Source organism: Anas acuta, chromosome 11, assembly GCF_963932015.1.
Source record: "Anas acuta chromosome 11, bAnaAcu1.1, whole genome shotgun sequence".
NCBI classification, from domain to species: Eukaryota; Metazoa; Chordata; class Aves; order Anseriformes; family Anatidae; genus Anas; species Anas acuta.
In genome coordinates, this window is record NC_088989.1 from 12021231 (window position 1) to 12044210 (window position 22980).

The following is a 22980-nucleotide window of genomic DNA, read 5'->3' on the forward strand; positions in this document are numbered from 1 at the left end:
AGAGCTGGGAGTTACCCAACTAATTTAATTTGGCTGAGGAGCACGTCATTGCTGTCCCCAGTGATTTCCAGCATGTGGGAAAGCTTCTAAAGAAGGCCTGAGGACTATGCAGAGGCTCTAAGAGAAGACTTTCTCCCTCTCCATGGGCTTTCACTTCTCCGCAGGGAGAGAGCAGAGCAGCGGGCACGAACTGCAGGGGCTCAGGGCTCTGGGAAGCCGCTGAGAAAGGAGGATTTGGTCGTGGCACCCCTGGGTGAGGGATACATCGTTCAGGGCTCACAGGCTCCTCATTGTCCCAGGAGGATAAAGCAGGGTGGCAGCAGGGGCTGCGGGTGGCTCCAGCCTGTCCCAGCAGGAGCTCAGCCAGCCCCGCAGCCCGGGCCTCCCGGCCACGCGTCCCTCCTCGCTTTGAAGCCCGGGTGCTGCGCGAGGGATGCTCGCTGTGCCTCCTGCCTGCTGATGATCCCTAAATTAAGAAATGCAAATCTATTCAGGGCCGATTCCTTTTCCAAAGGCAACTTGCCTCAGTTGCTAATTCCCCGCGTGGCTTCTATACAGACCCCTCGCAAGCACCTGCAGCTTTTTTTTTTTTTATTTTTTCTCTCCCTTTTCCCCCTTTTTTCCAGGGAGGGGGGTGGCGATGGGGGAGTTATTGAAAATCTTTGTTTTCGCTGGTGCGATGAAACTTGCTTTGCTCTTTTGCCTCCTTTTCTTTCCCCTTTCAACAGAATAAATACAGCTGATCCAGCCCCAGCCCCTCCGCACGTGCCAGAAGAATAAATCGCCCGGCTCACCCCCAGCACCCCCCGTTAATTCTTTCCCCTGCTGCTGTGTTTGCTTATTCTCACTGCAGCTGTAGTGCTGGTCGCAGGCGTGAGCTGACCTATTGCTGGCTTGTTTGGCACCGGCTCTGCAGAGCCACCCCCCGAAAAAGACTTTGAAATCAACTGTTGGAGCCTTCCCTAGGCTTCTTTCCCCCCTAATTTTCTGATTCTCATGGCACTTGGCTTTGTTGCCGTGCAAACACACACACGCACACGCGTGCGGAGCAAAGCGGAGGGGAGCAGAGCCCCAGAAATATTGCGCTGCCCAAAGTCCACGGGTTAAAACAAACATCAACACTGCGTCAAATAGTTTGCCCGTAAGAGCCTTTTGTTATGAAGATAAGCTTGTTATCTCTTTCATTCAGATTTTAATCTGACAGGTCATTTGCATACTGCCAGCCGACTTCAGGGTGTGCATTAGATCCACTTTGCATTTAAATCCTCTGTCACTCAGGCAAATAAAAAAGGGAGGGGGGGGAGGCTGGGGGAGCACCGAAGGACCTCTTTCAGATCCTCCCAGTTATCGCTATTACTTTTTTTTTGTTGATTGTTGGTGGAATTGGGGGCAGAAAAGTTATATCCTGGCTCTTGGGGCTCTGTTTGGGTTTGGGGCATCGGATACCCCCAGGCTGTGAGCTGCATGTGTGGGGTCAACCCTTTGCGAAAGGGACTACTCAAATGCATCTTCAGGTCCTAATAGTGCAAAGTCTTTGCCCACAGAGGTCAGTTTGGGGAGCTTAAAACCTAGGGCTGCTCAGTGCTCAGTCCTGCCCTCAGTCAAGCCGATCCTCCAGGGTCGCATGAGATGGGATCAAGGCCTGATAAGAACAGGACAAGGAACAGTGAGCGCCCTGGCCACACTGCAGCAAGGCACCTGCTTACCAGCCATGTAAACATTTCCTTAGTTATTCCACTTGTTAATGCCTCTCTCTTTATTCTCCATCTGAAGCCTGGTCCTGCACCCTCACTCCTCAAGCGATGCTGTGTGTGCTGGAGGGATCCCCAGGACAAGGCTGCTCGTACAGGTAACGGGGAGGGGTTGTGTAGCCGAAGGATATGGCCTGTGGGGTGCAAGTCACCCCTGGTGCAAATGGAGGTTGATCGGGTTGCGTGTCTCTGTGGGCATGGAGAGGTGCAATGATTTTCTGGCATCTATGAGGTACTGTGGGCATTTAAAACAAAAACAATAAACAAAAACAGTTGGTGAAGGTGTTATCAAAATGCCTGGATCTGTGGTTCTTGCCCCAATCCCACAGCCTTGCACCTGCCCTTTCCCATAGGGCAGGTGCCCGGAGGGTCCCAGCCCAGGACCCACTGTTAGCATGCTCTGGGGTCCTGGCTCCCTGCAGGGACATTGCGTTGCTCTGTGAGGGAGCACAGACAAGGATTTCAGTGTCATGATTTGTTCCCTCATGCATGTCCTGTGCTCAGGTGTATTGCCCAGGCTCCCTTTTGCCCGGTAGGAGCAGCACCGAGCCCAGAAAAGCAGAAAAGTGCCCGATCCTGCTTGCTCCTGCCTGCACCTCCCCAAGATGCTGGAACAATGACCCAGGACAAGACCAAACCTGGCATGGTTCTCCTCCTATGGCTCTGTTGAAGACCACAGGAATTACCCCAGGGTAAGTGAAAGGCAAAACTGTGAGTCTCCTCCTCCAAATACAATGGAGAGCCCACGAGATAAGGCCACGGTCCCCCTACAGAGAGCAGGTCGGCATCCCCAGGATCGTGTCCCAAGCCACGGCACACAGAGCCCCAGGAGAATGTTTCCTTCAGCCCCAACGGGGTTAAAGATTGGATCTGGGGCAATTAGTGTATCCAAAAGCAGGGCAGTGAATAGCTGCAGGGCATTTATTCAGCTCTAATGTGACAAGTTTAATTCTTCTGTTCAGAGCCGGTTATTTTCTTACATATATTAATTATTTGAAATAATTCTCTGAATAACATCTAGAAATAATTCAGGCAATATATCTTGATAATGAACCCGTTGCTACTGAATGGTTGAAATTTCAGCTGTGCTGGTGACTTTGGCTTGGGTGAATGTTCACACGGCATTGTTTCTTCTCTTAAATAGTAGTACGTGACTTTCAGATCCAGATTCTGGTCTGAATTGCTGTGTTTATGAGGTCTCTATTATTTGCCATTTCTGTAAATGTTCCTGACAGTAAATGCCTTTGTTAGAATATTATTGGTAAAGTAAACATAAAAAGCGTGTGAATGAAGCCAGGGCAAATCGAAGCTATTTGTTTGAATGGGCAGTTAGGGGAAACAGCTTCCACAACAGGTAGCCACCTCCGAGCCTTCAGTGGAGCTGCTGGGAACAGGGTCTCTCTGCCCAGCTGACATCAGATTTTCCAATTTCTTGTCAAGCTTTCTTAGGGTGTTCTAAAACATGTCTATTTTTGTTGCTTGCAACCCACAGTAGCAAATCTTAATAGGCAATATGCCACATAAAGCCACACACAGCACTGTAAGAGCAGCGGTGCTCATGCTGCAGGCTGCCTTTGCTCCACGGTGTTTGTGGTGGGGCAGGTGCATCCTGAGCACCGTATGGTATGGGCAGGGTGTGCTGCTTCTGCCGGAGGCGTTGTCTTTGGAGATGACAAGGACAGAGCGATTGAGATGCCCGATATGTTTGGGGGCTCCCAGGTGAGTGAGCGATGCTTTCAGTTATTTATCACCCAGTGGTGCCACCAGGATTGTGGTGACTGCCGTGTCCTGGAGGAGCTGGCTGATCAGTAGAGCTCTCCTGGAGCCGGAGTGCAGCGGTGAGCACTGGCCGGGTGCTGCAGGCACGGCCGTGCTGCCAGAATGGGGCCAGCCGCCGCTCCTGCCCCTGCCAGCCAGGGCCAAGTCCTCCCAAACGCGGGAGCACTGGAGTTCTGGAGGGCTTTCCTATCCAAATTCCAGGCCGCTTGGCCAAGGCTGAAGTGGAAGGGAATGGCAGAGATTCCTGTATGCAAATAGGGAAGAGCTGCTTTTGCGGTCCAGTTTCTCACTCGTGCCCTAAAACTGACGACACTTAAGACCCCTGGACTAAGGGCAATGAATGCAAAATGAGAGCTCTGCAAAATCCCCTGGTTCCGGGCCAGCTCTCTTGCTTCGCTTTGCTGCTCCTTGGCATCAGCCTTTCAGCCAAGTGAGCAAGTCAATGGCTAGCTTCGTTGCCAAAAAAATCTTCCTCACTGTTTCCCGTATAGCTAATGAGAATGCAAATAGGCTGGTTTTCCAGGCTTGCTTGCAGCCTCCATTGCCTCCTTTCTCTGCATGGTACCTAGGTGCTTTTCCTTCTGCCATGAGATCTGAGCGTGTTGAGATCTTTTGGGTTGTCCTCAGAGCAGAGGAGACACAGGGTGTTTGGGTGGCAGAGCTGGGGAGGTGTAGCAAAGGAGGAACCAGAAACTCTCAAACACCTGCTCCACGTGGTCCTTCTGCGTGCCCTCCCTTAAAGACAGACCAGGTTAGAATTAGAAAACCAGGACAGAAGCAGCTCTGTCTTTGAGTTAGACACCATCAGAGCAGAAGTCATGTATTTTTCGTGCTGCATGCAGCAACCAGCCCATGGCTGGGCAGTGTAGGGTGCCTTAGCTGGCTCTTCTCTTCCAGACTTGCATCAATAGTGTTGCTTTTCTATACCTTAAAAAAAAAAAAAAATTGGTTTTCCATCAGGCTCGCCATGCGTTATCGTTTACAGCTTTGAACCCTGCAGAAACAGAGTGGGGATTCTGTCTGCACCTTTCTCTGTGTTTCCATACCGAACAGTAGAGCCTCTCCTGCCCAAACCCTCCTGCTGCAGCTCTGCCTGGGCTTTCCCTGGGGATGGTGTCACACACCATTACAAAACCAGCCCTGGGTGCTTTCCAGCTAGCCGAGCCTGGCCAGAGTCCAGTCAGTGTCCCCAGCCCTGGCTCCCAGGGACAAGTTCCTCGCCTGGCTCCCTTTCTGGGGATGTTGGACCAGAGATGAGAGCTCGGTAGCTTATGGGCATTGTCGCATCGTCTGTCCTGATGGGCACTCTGGACTCTTCAGGGACCATGGGACAATTCAATAAAGGGACACAGCGCTGGAATTTTTTCCACACAGACACACGCTCTTCATCCCTAGACAATGCACGAGCACTGCAGAGCGAGGCAAAGCCTCCTGAGCATTGCCCTTTTCTCTGCTCCCCCATCTGGAGAATGTCTCCGGATTCGCCTCGAGTCCTTCGGGGAGCCCAGGTTCCTCTGGCTGCTCCTTCCCACCCCAGCCACCAAAGGGCTTCCTCTGCCTGGAGAACACAGTCTTTTTTAAAAGCAGTCTGACATCTTTCCTTTGTTCCTGGCTTTCCACTAGGATTTTCCATGATGCAATCCCGTATGGGGTTACTGGCACAGAGCTGTTAAAAGTCAGTAGCTGCGCCTGGAGCAAACCCATTGTTCTGCCAGCACAGAGCCCTTCAATGCCGCTGACTCCTGCGTGGCCTCGCTCCTGCTACCCGGCACCGCCGCGCTCGCTGCCAGAGGGACGTCCTAATCCACACCGAGGGCTGCAGCCGCCAGCGCCAGGCACAGCGCGAGGAGCCTGTCATAATTAGATGCAGGCACGGCCACCAAAGTGTCACACCTACCGGTGGCACCAGGCTCACCACGGCTGAAGACCGAGCTGGGGCTCACCCGATGTGCCTTGCTTCCTTCGCGGGCCGCTGCTCCAGCAGAGAAGGGCTCCTTTGGGAAGGGAAGCGAGAGGCTGTAGCTTTTATCCTTTTGGAGGAGCAATTTGCAAGGAAAACAATGCAGGATTCTCTGGAATAAGGAGTATTAGCTGCATCATCTTTTAAAAATAATTTAGTCAAGCGAATGTTGGCCGGGGATTAGCACCCTCGCAGGCACTTGGTTTGTAGCAAGGGGATGCTTGCTGAGATTTATTGATGTTGGGGATTGTTTCAAATGCATAGGTGACATCTAATGCCAGAGCAGCTCTCGGGCTCGCTAATGAGATAAGTCAAAGGCTCTGCAAAGTTTTCAGCAGTGTAGCCATTAACCCCGAGATTATGATATCCTTTGTGTTTTTCCAGCATGTCCTGCCAAGTCTTCGCCTTAAGCAGAGGAAGGATGAAAAATGCAGGGCCAGAGATTCTCTTACAGCTGAAAACCACTGTCTGCTGCGCTGCTCCCTGGGACAGCGAAGAGCCTGTGTATAGTAAGCAGGGAAACATCTCTACCACCCAGCACAACCCTTTTCTTCAGGAGGGGAAACACAGTCCCTGTCTGGGGAGATGCAGTCTTGTCTCCCACCCTCCTCTGCTTTTCATTCCTGGATGTAAGGGACTGGGAAATTTAAACTTGAAAAGGGCTTTTTAGGTAGTCACATTGGATGCCTCTTTCTTCCAAGTAGGTCGTATATGGGAATTATTTTTGTGGTAGTAGTGAGGTTATCATCTCTACTCTAGGCAGCTGCTCTTAACTGAGGATTGCACAACAAAAAGAGACAGCTCCAGTAGTATTTCTCCAGGACTGGAGATCACAAAAAATCCCCTAGCTAAAACACTTGTAGCAAATAAACAAATGCAGTATAAGTGATGCTGAAATGCTTAGTGACCTCATCTCTGAACTATTGCATGGAAAGAACCTCACAGTGTATTTTCTGTCCTTCTCCTACACAATATGAAACATTTTTTTTTCTAGAAATTTCATTTAGCTTTAATTAAATAACTAAAAATAAAATAAATAGTACCTCCCTCAAAAGATTGTCTTGAGTTGAACAAAACCTCTTGTTCTACTCCAGATTTTTAAGAAATACTGACTACATCAAAATGTTTTGGATATTTGAAGAAAAATTCCTGTTTCCTTTTATTATCTGTGGTTCCTTAATGAAGAAATTACTTCCACTTGAGAGACTTGGACTATGATTTGTAGATTAAAAAAAAAAAAAATCATGGTGCTAGAGGTTCCAGTATCAGGGCAGGTGCTGTAGGACTGCCCTCTAAACTTCACTTGGAAAGCTGAAATAACCAAGGCATTGACTCATGGGGGAGTGAGTGAAATTAATTCCAACTTTCAAGGAACAGAACCAAATATCTGTGATAGCAAGATAATATCCACTGTTATTGCTAGAAGCATGCTTCAGTCTCATCTGCATACGGAATAAACAGCTTTGGCCTTCTTGCAATGATCTAAGCACTTTGTATCACCCATTTGCTCATGAAAAAAAGACTGTCCTGATCTCTTCTTTTTTTTTTTTTCCTCAGAAGGTGGCTGCAGCATGGACCTCAGGGGTATTGCAAAGACAGGTGATGGCTGATTCCCCTGTCAGCCAGAGCTGCTCTTCACATCCCTCCTTTAGTGCCTGAGACAGGAGCAGCTAATCTGCCTCTCCAGCCCTTTAGAAGAGGCAAAACCTTCAGCAGGACTATGGCTGTTTCAGTGGTCCCCATTCTGTGCTACCTTGTGCCTGCCCCCATCTCCAGCTTTGGGTTTTGGGGTATGCCTGTTCCCACAGTGCTCCCAATCATGCTCTGTGGCCAAAGACGAGTCAGAGAGATGCTGCTTGTGGTATGCTTCGTGGTACAAGTTAGTCCTTGTTCGTGGGAGTCCATGAGCAATTAAAGGAGGAAAATTGTAATTAATGCCAATCAGCATGAGTTCCTGGAAAACAGAACGTGATGTCTCACTTTGGTTTAGTTGATACAAGTGATAGTAGTGTACAAGGGTTCTGTGAGACATTTGACTGGGTACCACATGACATTTTGATTAAGGATCTAGAGCAGTATAAAATCAAGAGGGTGTGCATTAAATGGATTAAAACCTGGCTCCCTGACAGGTCTCCAAATGTAACTGTAAATCATCTGCCAGCTGTGTTTGTAGCAAGGTCCCTCCAGTATTCGTGCATTTAATATCTTTATCAATGACATGGAAGAAAATGTAAAATCACCACTGATGTGGTCTACTGATGGTGTAACAAGCCAGTAAGCAGTAAATAAAGAGGAGGAAAGGTCACTGATATGGAGGAATACGGAGAGCTTGGGGAGCCAGGCTTAAGCAAACAACAAACGTGGTGATGCAGGTGTATGCAAGAACAAAGGATAAAAGCTGTGCTTCTGGGACAGGGGGCTCCGGGATTGCAGGATGCTGAAGAAGCTTTTGGGGACGTGGGCCAAAGTCACCTGGTGAAGGGATGCTCCTGATGGTGGGCTGTGTCTGAGCGGGTTATGTGGTACATCTGCTCCTGGTGTCAGTGCTGCTGCGGTGAGTTAAAATGTCAGTGCTTTGGAGAGGGTTCAGGGAAGGGCTAGAGAGGTGTCTTGAAAGGGTGGCAAAGCCCTGTGTGACCCTATTTGTTGATCCACCAGAGCAAAGAGTAGAGATGGTTCCAGTTTGTAGATGTGGAGAGCGAAGCAGGTGAGAGGATTTTGTCTAGATCAGTGCACAGCAACTGGAAACTGAGTGTGGAGGCATTCAGATGGGGGGGAGTAAGGCTTCAGCTTAAGGCTTCAGGGAACATACTTCAGGACTTAAGTTATGTCATCCAGGAGCTTTGGCCAGGCTTGGTAACTTCTGGCACGCCTCCTTATGGAGCACCAGCATCTCAGCAGGGCTGAACCTGTATTGCTACAGTGGCATAGCTGGATTGGTGATGGACGCCTGCACGTAAGTAAAAGCTGGGGTCCTGCTCACATTGAGGTCATTATCAAAAATGCCAGCACTTTTGGGGAGGTGCGATTTTCCCTGGAGTTCTTAGGTACCTTTTGTCCTGGTCTGCACGCAATGGTGAAATAAGCCAAAAGTGATTTTTAGACCAGTGTAATATACCTTCCTGGATGCACAGTTCAAAATTAATTTAAAATAAAAGTGCTGTAGGGCATGTTGGGTGTGACTCCAAGGCTCTAGATAGGCATTCACCCTGCAGCAGCTGTGCTGGCTGAAGCATTCCCTTACCCACAGACTTCCCAGCCATGTGGTTCTTGTCCATCTCAACTTGGAAGGGCTTATAGCCACCAGGGTTTGTGGGGTGGCAGCCTTCCCAACAAGCTGGCAATGCACACCTCATGGTCACAGCATCACCCAGCACAGCAAGATCTGGAGGAGACGGATGTCCACAACAACCTGTATTCCCAGCGTGTACTTAAGATTGGACAGGGCATGTTTGCATTGGTGTTTCTGCGTGTTAAAGTTGTTTGTTAAACAAGATTTAAAGCAGTTCAAGATTTGTTGAAAAGAATAGGCTGTTGCCAGCGATGCCCCTACTGCATCTTGACAGTAGCTTAGGCTGATGAGTTTCATTTTGCAGGATCAGGCATGGGGAATGCATTGACAAATGGTAGCTCAGTTATTGCTGACCGTTTATATCCTGTAGAGAAATAGAGATTCATTTGGATGTTCTTATACCAATATAATGTGGTTTCAGGGAATCTACAACTGACAAAATTTCCACAGTATAGGGTTAGAAGGCATTGAAAGCTGTATTCCAGAGGGACGTGTTTGAGCTTACATTTGCTTATAAGGCTGTTGGGGGATATTTCATGTTTTGTTTCATTCATCCAGCTGGGCACTGCATCCAAAAGGGGCAGCATCACTCTTCCTTGTCTTCCCATCTTGTCTCTGGTGTTGGATGGAGTGACCATGCAACCAGCTGGTAGCTGGAAGTGCAGGGACTCAGGCAGGCTCTGTTTTGGTGAGCTGGTTTCTGCTCGGATCCTGACCTGATGTGACTTGCAGAGAGGCGTACCAGTAACCACAGTCGGTGAGCGTGAGCAGGATTTCTGTGGCAGCCATCAGAAGAGAGGAAGCCTTTCATAACATTGGGCTCTGGGTTGCTTTTCTTGCTTGGGTTCCTTGAAGTGGGAGCTGTGTGATGTTAAATCCCCCTGCACACCAACAAAGCAGGGTAACAGCATGCTCGCGAAACCCCGATGAGCTAAATTATGCAGGAAAGCAGCATGCAAATGTAGTGGCCAGGTTACATATGAGCAGAGTTAGGCTAAGCACAGAAGGCAAGTCTAGGCTGAAATAACATCTCACAGTGCTGTGCAGGGCGGAAAGTCACTGTTTCAGGCACGGCTGCAGTTCAGCTATCAGCCTGGCCCGTGGTGACACTGGAAGAGCCGTCATTTGCCTCTTCAATAATCTGTCACCCATCGCTGCTGCCTGGAGCAGGGGAAGTTTAATTTCCTGCGAGTCACGGCGTCATTTGCAAGGTTTATTCCTACCTCTTTCCAAGCCTCTGTTGACAAAATAGTTGAGAACAAGTCTGTTGCGGCGTCCCTGCCTGCTTAGCTGCTGTTGGGAGTTGTCCTCTGGCCGGCTGTGTCTCCATCAGCTTCAGGCTCACCTGCTGGGCTCCTGCAGCATCCCAGGTCGGTGGATTGGAGATGTTGGGAGAAGATTTGCTTGAGTTAAACACCAGCGTCTGATGTCAGGGGATTCCTGCCAGGCATTGTTCTGCTGCCTATGTGGAAACAGGCTGAACTCTGCGGTTTTGCTATGTAACATTCTTATGTAGCTGGCCGAGTCGCCAACATGATAAATGCAATTATTTTTTCCAATTGTTATTTTTGCCTAAAGCATGCAATTGACACTGAAGTCTGCTGGGCAGGATGGGAATGCAGCGGCCGCTCACATCCCCGCGGCGGCGCGATGATGTGAAGGCATGAATCGCGGCGGTGGGAAGCAAAGGCTGCCCCGCGGCCTCAGCTGGGGGCAGGCACCAGCCCGTGTCCCCGTTGGTCCCACCCATGGGTGCTGGTGCTTGGGGACAACCTGCTTTCTTGGTGCAATGGTTAGGGAAAGGCCTGGGCTTTCTAGGGCAGCTGTAGCCCCTTTATTTCTCTTGTGAAGGGGGCAGCTGTCCCTGCGTGGCTTGGGCCATCAGCACCGCGGCCTACCCAGTCGCCAAGGGGCCAGGCCGGCCGAGCTCCCACCGTGGTGGTTAAAGTTTGTTTTAGCCGCCTTATCTAATCTCCCTCCCAACTTTTGCTGGGGGAAAGCGTTTATTGCTTGTATCGTGTTACTCCACGAGCACTCGCTGGCCGCGGCTGTTTGCGTGTGTGCATGTAGATGTGAAGGCAGATAACTCCAGGCCTCGCAGTTTTATGGGTCAGTCAATCCCGACTGCTTCCACCGGCAGATGTGGGGATGTGCCGCCTTCGTTACCTGTGGGCCGTGCGCTATCAGGGCGTAAATCAGCAAAACAGGGCTCTGTTTATACACATAAATTGCCCCAATCTGACAGCTTAATACCCTTTTGACTTTTTACCCTCTGCGGGGGAGAGCCTGCCATGTCTTACGGCCCCGGCGGTGACGGCAGCGTGGGGAGGCAGCCCTGTTATAAAAGCAGGGAGAGTGTTTGGCTCCTGCACCTCCAGGCTTGGCCACCCCGGAGGGGATGGACCCTTGCAGCAGACCAGTCCGGCAGGAAATTATCTGCTCTCCCTTTGCTAAATTACCCGCTGGGCAGCCAGTCACAGGGGCCCGAAAATGCCAGCTCCATCTGTTCCCTTCGGGACATGATTCTCAGGCACGCAAGACCCTGCACCCGTGGCTTGGTCGCCGAGGGGCGAAGCCACCCATCCATATCCCCCGCAGCGCCTTGCGCAAGGCTGCGTTTCTTCGCCTCTGTGGGCACGCAGTCCTGACCTGCCGAAGGTCAGCCGGGGGAATTTTCCCTGAGAAATGGCATGGGAAAGCCTGCCGGGCTGCCTTCGAGGTGTTGTGTTGCTCCAGGAGACTCTGTTTTATGATGTATTTTAGTGGGTGTTTCTGATGAGATAGCAAGGGGTTGATGAGAAGGGATGGGGAAGTGCCGGGACATTACAGTGAAGTGGGTGATTCTGATGTTTGGAGGAGATTCCCAAATTTAAAAGAAGTGGAATGAGGAGCAAGACTTTTGAAACTGAGACACTCCCCTTTGAAATGTCCTTTTATCTGCTTGCTCCTCTGTCTACTTCCCTGGCTCGGACAGCAGGCACTCATTGCCACAGCCAAACCCTTGATAGCTCCCTTGGCTTCTTTTTCCCTTTCACTTAGTGCATCCTAAATGTGCCTGCACTAAACCCAACCTTTAAAAAAAAAAAAAAAAAAAAAAAAAAAAAAAAAAAAGACTCTTAATCAGAAAATTTTCCCTTGTGCTTGCACTGTTAATTCACCCCTTGTGCTCCCTGGCACCTCCTGTCTGCTGGCACCCCAGCTCAGTAGGAGCGGGGCAGGAGCATCCCCGGGCAGCTGCAGAAGAAAGAGGTGCTGGCAGCTGGCCATTCCCAAAGAGATGTTAAAGTACAAGTGAGGGCTGAAAACTGATGCTGTAGGAGACTGACCTCATGGGAGCATCCATCCCACCGGCTGATCCTGGGTCAGGAGTAGTCAGTTTACAAGTTGCTGACTCCCACAGTAGCTGGGCTCCTCCATGCCCAAGCAGGGCACGAGCCAGGGTGCTGCGAGAAGTAGGGGTTGTCCCTAGGTGCACGGGGGGTGACTTTGGTGCAGGACAGGTCAAGGACCAGCTTGGGTATCTGGAGAGCTGGTGCTGGTTCCAGTGCAGCCCTATGGCTGCAAATGCTTCATTTCACCCTGCTCGCACTGCTCCCCTTGCTATTTATTGGCATTTCTCAGGAGCAGGGGATATCAGTTGCCACACGTGCTAAATTCTCAGTGCAAAGCAGCTCGGCTGCTGCTGCTCCTATAGCGCGCTGAGCTGGGGTAATTCAGGGAAGCTCAGCCTCCTGTGGAGAGACATATAAGATGGCTCAAGGTTGGATGCTCTGGTGTTTAATATCAAACAAGCGCATGCTGCAGCCTTTCTCTCAGCATGGGCTCGCCTTTCCCTTGTCTGCCCAGCCCCGGGAAGGCTCGTAAGCAGTGAGTTTCTTTGAGGACTCTGCCCTTCTGGCAAACTTGGTTGAAATTGGCCAGCGAGTTCAGAAATTTTATTAGGGACAGAAAGACAGACACACCCACGGCGCGATCACAAAAGAGTTGTTTCTCTAGGAAACCAGACTGAAAAAAAAAAAAAAAGTGGTTGTTTAAATAAGCAAATACGTTTCTTGGAGACAGCAGGGCAGGGAGGTGGTAGGGGAAGCGCCGTGTGTTTCTGCACCTATCAGCCTAATCTCTTAAGCATTAGCGTTTCTCGTTTTAAATCTCTTTATCCCTGTTTATGCCCGTTTTGTGGTTGGGTTCTCAGGACTTGCTCTGCCCCGTGCTGCAGCCTCGCCTCGCAAGCTCCCATTTTGCTGCAGGGCTCCATGGGGCACGTTCCCGAGAGCAGAACAATCTTGTCCCTGCAAACAATGAACGTGGCGAGGGAGCGGCTGGGCCCCGCGAAGGCGAGGCATGGACGTGAGCAACACGCAGCGGTAGCTCAAGCTCTCCTATAAAGCTCCCATTTGGGGATTTGCAAACCGCCCGTATCAGCACCAAAGCATCAGAGCTTCTAACCCCAGGGCAGTGAAAGCCCTTTTGGTCTGAGCTGTCAGCCAAAAATTCAAGAGCCCGCGAGTCATTCTAGTTTTGCTGAGAACTGGTGCAGCGGTCAGGTGTTCTTTGAGGTGCTCCTGTTTATTTACAAAGAGCCTGAAAAGTCCCATTCCCCTGAAAGGTGGCGGAGACAGAGCTTGGTGCCTTGTCCTTCCTGCCTAGGCTGACCCCGGGCACAGGGCTGTCTCAGCACCCACCCGTCCTCTCACCTTCCACCCCTGGGTGCCTGTGGGACTCTCCCTGTCTCCATTTCACTTTCCTCCTGGCCAGCTCAAGGCAGGAAATCTGGCTGATTTAAAAAAAAAAAAAAAAAAAAAACATATTAAAAAAATAGCTGAAAAATGCGTTTCTTTAAAAAGAAGGGGGAAAAAAATTAAAGATCATTTTAATTAGGTTTGAAAAATCTACGGCCAAGCTGACAGGCCAGCTGACAGGGCTCCCTTTCACCGGATCACCCGGCTCGGGGCTTTTCATCTCGCGTGCAGAATATTTTGACATTCCTGCTTTCTTGGCTCCGTGTGTAGAGCCCAGTGGAACCTGCAGCCTAATTAAATGTAACAATTCCTGAAAACGAGGGTTGTTGTTTTTTTTTTTTTTCCTCAGGATAATAATAGAGGTTTTATTTAAAAAAGAGCTAATCTATTTACTCTAGGCTGCCTGCTTCCTGACCTGGCCTCAGCACCTGAGGGGACGGGAACAGAGCGGATTAGGCAGGGACTTAGTCACTGGAAAAGCTGAGGGCGTTGGTGCGTGCGCGCATGTGTCCCGCGTGCGCCACTCGAAGAGCTGAGAGGCAGAAGGTTAGGAGGCCGTGATTTTCCCTGGCAGCTGGCTTTTTTTCCTCATTTCTGCAGTTTGGGGCTGTTATGTGCAGCACGGGCCCTTCCAGTCCTCCCTCCTCTTCAGTCACCAGTCTGCGAGCACGGCGAGCCAGCAGCTTTCCAAACGTGGGGCCATGAGAGCCAACGGGTGATGACAGAGTCATTGTACCGGGAGCTTCGCTAAGCAGGGTGGGAAAGGAGAAGGAAATACGGGTCAGGGTTGCCAAAGTTTGGATGTGCCAAATGTGCTCCAGCAGTGTTCAGCATTTGGTGCCCAGAGCTTTCCTTCCGGAGCTTTTACCGCGCCATTTCATTTTAGCCACGGAGTCAGTGGGCCCTCAAGCAAACCCCTTCAACCCCGTGGCTGAACTCCAGGACAAAGTTAGGTCACCGCTGCACCCAGAGGTGACAAGGCAGGGCATGAGCAATGCAAACCACTCTGGGGCTGTCCCTTTCCCCATTTCCTCCTCCCCATCTCAACCTGCTCCCCTCTGGCACCAGAAATGAAAGCCCTGGGGGCTGCCTGCCCCGGCTGGCCGTGGTGGGCCCGCCAACCGTGCCCAGCGCCTTTCCCAGCCGGCAGCCTGATGGCAGCAATGAATCAGCAGCCGGTGGACTTGTCAAAGGCATTCCTCCACTTTAATCCTATTGACAGGGACTACTGCCTGGAACAGGAACTGCGGGGTGAGCCATGTCAACAGCAGATTCTTATTACAGATAATATTGATGGGGCCTTTACTTGAATAATGAAGGGAAGAGCCCTCTGCTTTGACGTTTGTCTCCAAAACCTAGAATTACTAAGAGTTTAACCATCGGAAGGGAGCTTAAGATAGTTGCATCTTAAAGGATCTGCTTTCTTGTCGCATTCAAGGCTGGGGAAAGGAGTTTAGCCCATACGCTGGGAGCTCCGTGCTGACCTTTTCATTGCTCTTAATAAATGTTACAGTTAAATAAAGTCGGATGGATTTTTCTATCTACTGTAGTGTGTTATCCACTTTCTGGGAAAAAAAAAAAAAAGGCAGAAACCCCCAAATCCCTGTTTAATATCACTGTTACTCATTATCTTTGCTAGCTGCAGGGCGAAAGGCAAGTAGGAAGGGCAGGGGCAGGACAATCCCGGCTGTATTATCAGGGTAATTCCGGCCATCGCACATGATTAGGTGTCTGTCTCTGCACAGGTGAATCAGGGCTGTGTAAATCGGTTGTGATCTTACGGCCAAAGCTCAAACCAGAGTCAAGAGGTTATTTTGTCATTGGGGGTGACGGGTGTATTTGTTTTTTATACATACTATTCTTATTATTTTATTTTCTGTTGCTTAAAAAGAGAAAAAACCTCTGCCAGGTCTGTATCTCTTGGTTCCCTACAGGAGCGGAGCCGCCAGAGCTGCAGGGGAGAGGCGGTCTGGGAAGTTAAATGAGGGCAGAAGGCATCAGCTGTTCCAGGAAAGAACCTGTCCTTGTGCATTTCCTCGTGTCTGGGCTTCGATAGCGTGATAGCAAGCACGTGGCGAGAGAAGGGAAGGAAGGCAGGGCGGAGTGGTGGAATCCCCACGCTTGGATTTTTAAATGCAACCAGGAGCCCAAAGGTGTCCCTCTGAAGCCTTGTTCTAGGGCCATCCCAAAATAGGGTTTGGACCTCTGGCTCCTACTTGGACAGATGAGGAAGAGAGCAGGCAAATTTGGCTTTCAGCCACACTTATACCTCCCAGATCCCAGTGCTGGCCCAGGACTGAACCGGCAGGTGGTTTAAGTTAGAGCAGCCACGGGGCTGCTCTAACTTAAGCCAGCTGGAATCTCTTCTGGGGCCGGTTCTACCAGCCAAGGTTTGCTGGATTACAGCAGGGCCCCGAAAAGCTCCAGCCCACCCCTACATGGCCTACACAAGAGGACCAGGGAGCAGATGACATGAAAATGTCAGGGCAGATCCCAGCTTGTGCTTTTAGGACGACTTTAATTCCTTCACAGTGCTGCAGTAAATTAGTATCTGGTCCAAGGGAGCCTGTTCTCATGGTATTTTTAGTCTGATTTTGAAGACCCTAGGAGTTTTGGATTGCCCTTGAGTCTCTGAATTTTGGGTTTTCTGACTTGAACTGTTAAATATTTTCCATATATAAGCAACAGCCGCAATATTTCAGGTTGGATGACTTGCGTTTTAAATTTATTTATTTTTTCTAAAGGCCAAAACAAGACAGAAGAAAAGTAAAATCTCCAACTGATCCAAAGTTACTGTCCTCATCCGAGCATGCCTCTGACACAGGTTCCTGGTTCTTGAAAGTGCAAAGGGGAGACTCAGCAAGCGTGATCAAGCCCCATCCTTGGGGTCAGCGAAGGATCCCCCACCACGTGGGAGGGAGGCGTGAAAAGGCACTCACGTTCTCGCTGTGTGCACCACATAGCTTTGAGCATCTGTATCTACAGACAGCGTCCCGACCTCCCCAAATCTTCTGTTTTACTGAGAAATCCACATGGTGCACTCGTTTCCCTGCAAGGACAGACCCTCTGGCACCGTCTCATAGCACAGCTTCCAAAACCCGCTGAACTGCAAGCCGCCTTCTCTCCCAGCTGAGATTTATGCCCCTCTGCTTCCTGATGGCCGAGGTGTGGTGCAGACACAGCCCTGCTCCTAACGCCGGGGACAAGCAGCCAGGCCAGGCTTGGCTTCAGGCAATGCTGTTGCACCAGGAGCCTTTCCCAGGACAAACAGTGGTGACTGCTGGGGACACCTGCAGCTCTGGGCACCCTGTGCCAAGCAGGAAGCAGAGCAGACATGGAGCCAGGCGGGGGAGAGAGCATGGAAAGGAGGGTAAAAATGCCCGTGGACGCGTGGCGTGCTGCCAGCCAGCCTGACATTCGCTGCAGGGTGTGTGTGTGGTAGGGGGGTGTTTAGAGCAGGATGGTGCTGAGCTATATGGGATGTGTGCTGGTGCTCCAAAATCAATTAATTTGGTTTGTGCTTGCTTTGCAAGGTTTTCCAGACTGGTAGAGGCTTGCAGCGAGGAGGGGATGTGGGTGTCCCCTGGAGGTGCTGATTCAGCAGGTAGGTCTGTCCCAGAGCCCTGATCCTTTCTGTATCAACCAGGTGCCTATGAGATCCCTCACACCATGGTGGGGGTCTCTGCAGCACACACATACCCCACCGTGGGCTCAAAAGTCTGTTGGGTCTTTCAGGACAAGGAATGGATTAAAACCATTATTTTTTTTAATTTATTTTTTTTTTAAGGAAATGAACTAAAATATTTGGTTCCCCAGTGCCTGCTTTTTGGGTTTAGGGGGTGCTTTGGTGTGCAATGGGGTTGCGTTTCTCAGCTTTTCTCTGGGACCTGGAAGCCTATGAACTGGTTGTTCCTTTTCTCCTCTTTTTAAAATGAAATCTGAGATTTTTGCATAATACATCGGAGCAAGAAGCTGGGGAGGGGGTGAAGAAAAACATCAAGTACTGTGGGACTGAAATTGCAAGAGTTGGCAACACTGATATTTTTTGTTTTTCTTTCCTTTTTCCAGAGAAAAAGAAAACACCCCCCATTTTGCTGAGCCCCAGCAGGGTGAACAGAGGGAAAAGGTGCTCCAGGGCAGGAAGAAACTGTGAAGAAATAGGTTTGCAAACTCCATTTATACTGGATTGTTTGAAAATTGTCCTGTGAGCTGCCTTCTGGGGACAGCTGTCCCGCTCTGAAGGAGGGAGAGCAGAGATGTGTGTGGGGAGAAGCTGCGTGTGGGGCTCTCAGGGCTGGGCCAGGACTCAGGTTGCAATCGCCTCTGGTTGCTCTCGGGCATGGGGAGGGCAGGGAGAGGCTGGGCATGTGGGAGAAAGACTCCACGAAACTCTTCTTCCCTGTAGGAGCTACATCTCCCTCTTAAAAAAAAAAAATAAAAATAAAAATCTCAGTTGAGCAGAACCAGCTCTGGCAGGCGGAGAGGTGGAAAAGGGCTGGTGACCAGCACTGCTACGTGTGGGTCCCCTCCCTGTTGCCAACTGAAGTCACAGCAGTGCTGCAGTGCCCCTGTGCTCAGGGAGGACATGGAAAAAGGTGATGTGCGTGGGATGGTGGTACCCAACCCCAGCTCTGGTGCCTGTAGGACTCCCACGCTGCCAGCAGCTGCAGGAATTGAAAAATGGAGGCTCAGCAAAGCAGGGTGCTGCCCTTAACCTGGTGCATCCCGAGGGACCTTGTCCTTGGTGGAGGGAGGAGCGCTGGTGCGGGTCTCTGCTAACGCAACCACAGCCGGTATCTGGTCTGGGCTGCTCGGCAGCAGAAACGAACACATCTATCTCGCCTTGGCTGCACGTGGCATGCACAGGGGGACTGTTACTTATTAGCACTCGCAGTCATTGGCAAGAGCTGCTGGAACGGAGGTTGAGCTCCAACTGCTATTCCTGCCTGTCCTCCTTCACTTGTGCTTGTATCTTTCTCAAACTCATTCCTTTTGGGTCGAAATTTTCCATGCTTCATCCCAGCCCCGTGACACGTTTTTGCTGAAGGTGTGGACTGCGCTGGTTGGAGTTGCCTTTGTAGAGCTCCTTGGTAATCTCTGCCCCATGGTGAAAGTCCATCTTTCGTGTCCAAGGAGATGTCAAGTTGAAAGTCTTAAGAGGATGGATTCTGATTTATTTACTTGTTTGTTTGTTTTGAAAAGTGACTTAAAAGTTTACGTTTCAGTCAACTGGAACTTAAAAGGAAATCTTTTATTTAGATCTTCCCCAGTGGAAAGCTGCACAGCTCTGGCAAAATTGAAGTTTTTCCATGGAACATTCAGATTTTGTGAAAACTGCACTTTCTATTGAAAAAACATATTTTGATCATTAGTTTTTAATCTTCTCTACTTTTTAAGAATGATTCAAAAACATAAAGGCAAACATGTCTACTTCCAGTGTCTAATATATCAACATTTTTTTAGCATGACTTCAATTCATCTCCTTAGTGAGAAGGCTAGAAAAATTATTCAGCTTAAGGAAAAGCATTTTATCAGTTAGAAAGCTGTGGCAATTTCAAGTGGGTATCTTAGTGCATGTATTGGATTTCTAGCTTGCCTTTCTTCCTATCTGGGTCAAGGATGCCGGACTTAAAAACCCAGTGTTAACTTAGTTATGAGTGTCGCTAGTAGGAGGCTTTTGGTTTGTTGGTGGTTTGTTGGGTTTAGTTGTGTTGTTTTTTCTTTCTTTCTTGTTAAAGGACAGCTCAAATACAGAAAAATCTGTTTAGAACTGAAGCAGCAAAAATTATGTCTTGGCACTGAGAAACCTCCATTCATGATGTTTCTCTAACAGCAATTCCAGGATTGAATTTATCATTTACAGGAGTCTTGTGGTTTAATGCACATTTTTTCCTCTGGATTTTCAAACTTAAAGATTGTTTTCCTTTGACAGCCTTCTTTTTCTTAGAAAGTCAGGATAACCAAATAGTAAGCCTAACTAATTAAATCTTCAAAAGTTAGCAAACACCAGGCCAAGGATTTGTGGCATTACGAAGTTAATACAAGGTCATTGCACAAATGTAGAATTTTCTCCACTCCCTTCTCTACTCCATTGTGACAGGACAACTCCTTGAACGTCTGGAGATTGTCTCCACAAGAATATGAATGGAAACATTAATTTGTTACTTTCAGACATGCACATATATGTATGAAATTGATGTAGTGTACGACCCGAACACACGTGAAGTAGTTCCTTGAATGTGCAGTGCGTTCCAAATGGCTAATTTACAGAATTTCCAGAATGCATCGTGGTGGATGACTTGATTTGAAACATTAAAATAGCTGGTGAGAAGTTCATGCAATCAAATCATTTATATATATTGCAAATTGCTCTCAGTTAAACGGGAAAAAATCTTTGTACTTAACACAGCAGATAAGAACAACTGTGACACTTTATGTAAATGCGATGTATTTGATTTTGAAGTAGGGTTTAAGATTCTGAGGATGTGTTCAAGAGAGGGAAGATGTGCTCAGAGTTAAAAATGAAGAGATGCTGTAGATCATCTTAAGACATTAAGTGACCTCACACAACTCCCTTATTGCTCATCACCTTCTGCTTGGAGCTTACTAGGAGATGGGAGTGTGTCTAATCAAAAGAAAACTGGCAAAAGGGAGGCACTGCAAGTAACTTGGGCTTCTTTTCCATGACAAGAGCCATGCAAGGAGAAGGCATCCAAAGAGCTAGCTGTGGGTGAAGTAACTCTGGAGGAATACTACCTCTTTGCAGATCTTAAAGGAAAAATATAGGGTGGAGGTCACTGTAGTGTAGATGTTGGACATAATGGTTGTGTTGATCACTGGATGGAGACTTGTTAGCCAGTTCAATGGACAGTTCTGCTTAGTTTTAGGACGTGTGACTTTAGGTCCTGTGCTGGGCTAAGTTCCTACAACTCTACTGCAGATCAGTGGGCAGGAGCTAGAGGTGGACAGTTGTATGGCAGAAAAGGTAATGGGCATTTCCTGCCAGCACCTTTATCTGCAGAGTTCATCACTATAAAGAACTTAAAAAACAAACAAAACAAAAAAAAAATGATTTCCATGGCACTTTCTTCTCATTTCTTAACTGTTGCTCAGGCAAAGCTGTTATTAATTCAGGAGGAGTCTGCCTGAGCAAGAACTCTCCAGAGTCCAAAATATTTTGCAGAGAGTAAATATAAGAATTATTCACCTACCACAGAACAGCATCAGCCTCTGGGTGGAATGCAGGAGCAGTTTAACAGTGCGCATAAATGTTTCCCCACAGGTTTGGACAAGAGTTGAAGGATTGTATGCCCAATTGAACCTACTACTGAAAGCAATGAGCTGGATGAGCCCTCTCCCTCGCCTTGCTATATAGGATGGGCGAGCAACACCTACCCGAGTACCACACGGCTTCCTCCAGGAGGCTGGGAGCTGTGCTGGAGCTCGCCCATCTGACCCAGTCCTCCACATGAGATCTGGCAAGATAATCGCTCCAAGCGTCTGGGTAAGTACTGCAAAATGCTTCAAATAAATGAATAGAAATCATCTGCTTCATAAATGCCAAGGGCTTTCAACATGTCGTTTCTTGGTAAACAAAGAATTTCAGCACGACAATATCTTAGGACGTTATTGGCCATATTTGTTCCCTCGTGCATATTGAAGCGAACGCGAACACAGTCGCACAGCTATCCTTTACGTCCTCCTCCAGCTCGGAGATTTTCTCCCCACTGTGGAGGAGGTGAGGGTGAGGGGGGTGCTCAGTCTACCCCTGGACAGTCCAGACCCACGTGCCCCCAGCCCTCAAAACTCTTATTTTTGTGATGGCGAAGGGCAGGTGGAAGTTCTGCTGTTGCTTGGTTTTGCATGAAGTGCCATATACTATGAGTAGAAAACAAAACAAAACAAGTCTCTTTTTTTTTTTTTGTGGACATTAGAATGCAATAAAAATGTGTGCTTCCCTCCCACCCCCCAGCTAAATTGATTACATCTGGTGGCATGAAAAAAAATAGCCAAAATGTCAGACTGAGTCACACAGCCCCCTTGGGTGGTTATATTTATTTCAGGGTTGGAGCACTCATCAAAACAATTTATCCTTGGCTCTCCCTCTCTGCCTTCCCATCTCTTTGCTTACAAACTCTGCTCTGTTCCCTAACACTTGTATTTAGCCCCCAGCCCACTCCTTCCCCGGACTTTTCTTTCTTTCTCTCTGTATCTTTTCCCTCTCCAGCCTGGCTCTGTCTCCCTCCTTCCCCTTTGCTAAATCAACCCCAACAAACCCCGTAGCTGTAATTCTCCGCTGGGAATAACAGCAGAGGAAGCTGGAGCACAGACAAAGCTTGATGTTTCTGAGGCTGTGTCACCTATTTAGTGTCTTGTTTCACATTGCTTGGGGTGAAGGGACATAGTAAAAATGTGTGAGTGAGCTCCCTGCTGTGGTTTCCATCGTTGCAGCCACCGGTGGGGCAGCCAGGGTGGGACTGCGATTGCTGTGGCTCCGTCTCCAGCCTCGCCTGCTCTCCCTCGGCTGCCCTGGCCGCTGCAGTGCTGGAGGTGGGTCTGCCAGGTCTCTTTTGGTGGATTTTCCAGCCTCAGCTCATCTGTGTTCTGTCAGGGAGCAGCACCAGAAGCAAATGTAATGTGAAGGGAGGCTGTGCTGCAGCAGGTGGGGAGGACTTCATCTCCAAAACCACAGAACCTTTTTATACCCCTCTTCCCAACACCATCCTTCTGTCCAAACTGCAAGGATAAGAGCCACATCCTCCTGGCTCCCTGGGGACACCCTGTACATCTCGGTCCATAAATCCTGCTGTGATCTGCTGCCGGGTTGTGCCTGCTCTCATGTATTGTGCCAGCCATGGTTGCAGAAGTCTGGGTGTTCTAGGATCTGTGTGGATGGGAATGGCTGCAGAAATGCATTCCTGCATTGCTGAAAGGTCCTGGGCTGGCAGGAATAGGGGCTGAAAGGTTGCCTTGTGCACTGCTCTTCCCATAGAAAGAACACCTTGCTTTCCCTACTGCTCCTGAAGGAATCAAGGACAAATGATGGAGACAGAGTTGCTCACCACCATCTTGGCTGGAGAAGACACAGGAAACTCTTGGCACAACCACCTCTGAACCTGTGCGCTCTGCCCTGTCTCTTATGCCTCCTGCTCCCAGCCTGGACATGGGCTCCTGTTATACAGTATGCCACATTTATTTCCTGCATTAAATCAGAGCCCCCTGGGATCTGGTATTGTGCTTTTTTTTTTTTTTTTTTTTTTTTCCCCAGGTATTTTTGTCTGTGAACCACAGAAAGCTGAATAGCAGGAAATGAAGTGCAGATTGAGAACATGGTTGAGTGCACTTGCTAAAATAAAACATTGGGGGGGGGGGAGGGAAAGATTCTTTTATAAATAGAAAATGAAGTGTGTTTATTTTTTATTGATGAAGCATTTAATTGCTCTGAGGGTTTGAGAGATG

General features: G+C 49.1%; 1 protein-coding gene and 1 long non-coding RNA gene across 2 annotated transcripts in view; both read left to right on the plus strand.

Moving 5' to 3' along the window:
- The window catches only part of SEC61A1 (SEC61 translocon subunit alpha 1), a 327869-nt gene that overhangs the window by 267390 nt on the left and 37499 nt on the right, over positions 1–22980 (plus strand). The window lies entirely within an intron of this gene.
- LOC137862467 (uncharacterized) lies at positions 15192–22746 on the plus strand. The gene is made up of 5 exons (XR_011100308.1): positions 15192–16948; positions 17055–17125; positions 17590–17682; positions 20804–21025; positions 22514–22746. It is a non-coding gene; the product is annotated as an uncharacterized lncRNA (long non-coding RNA).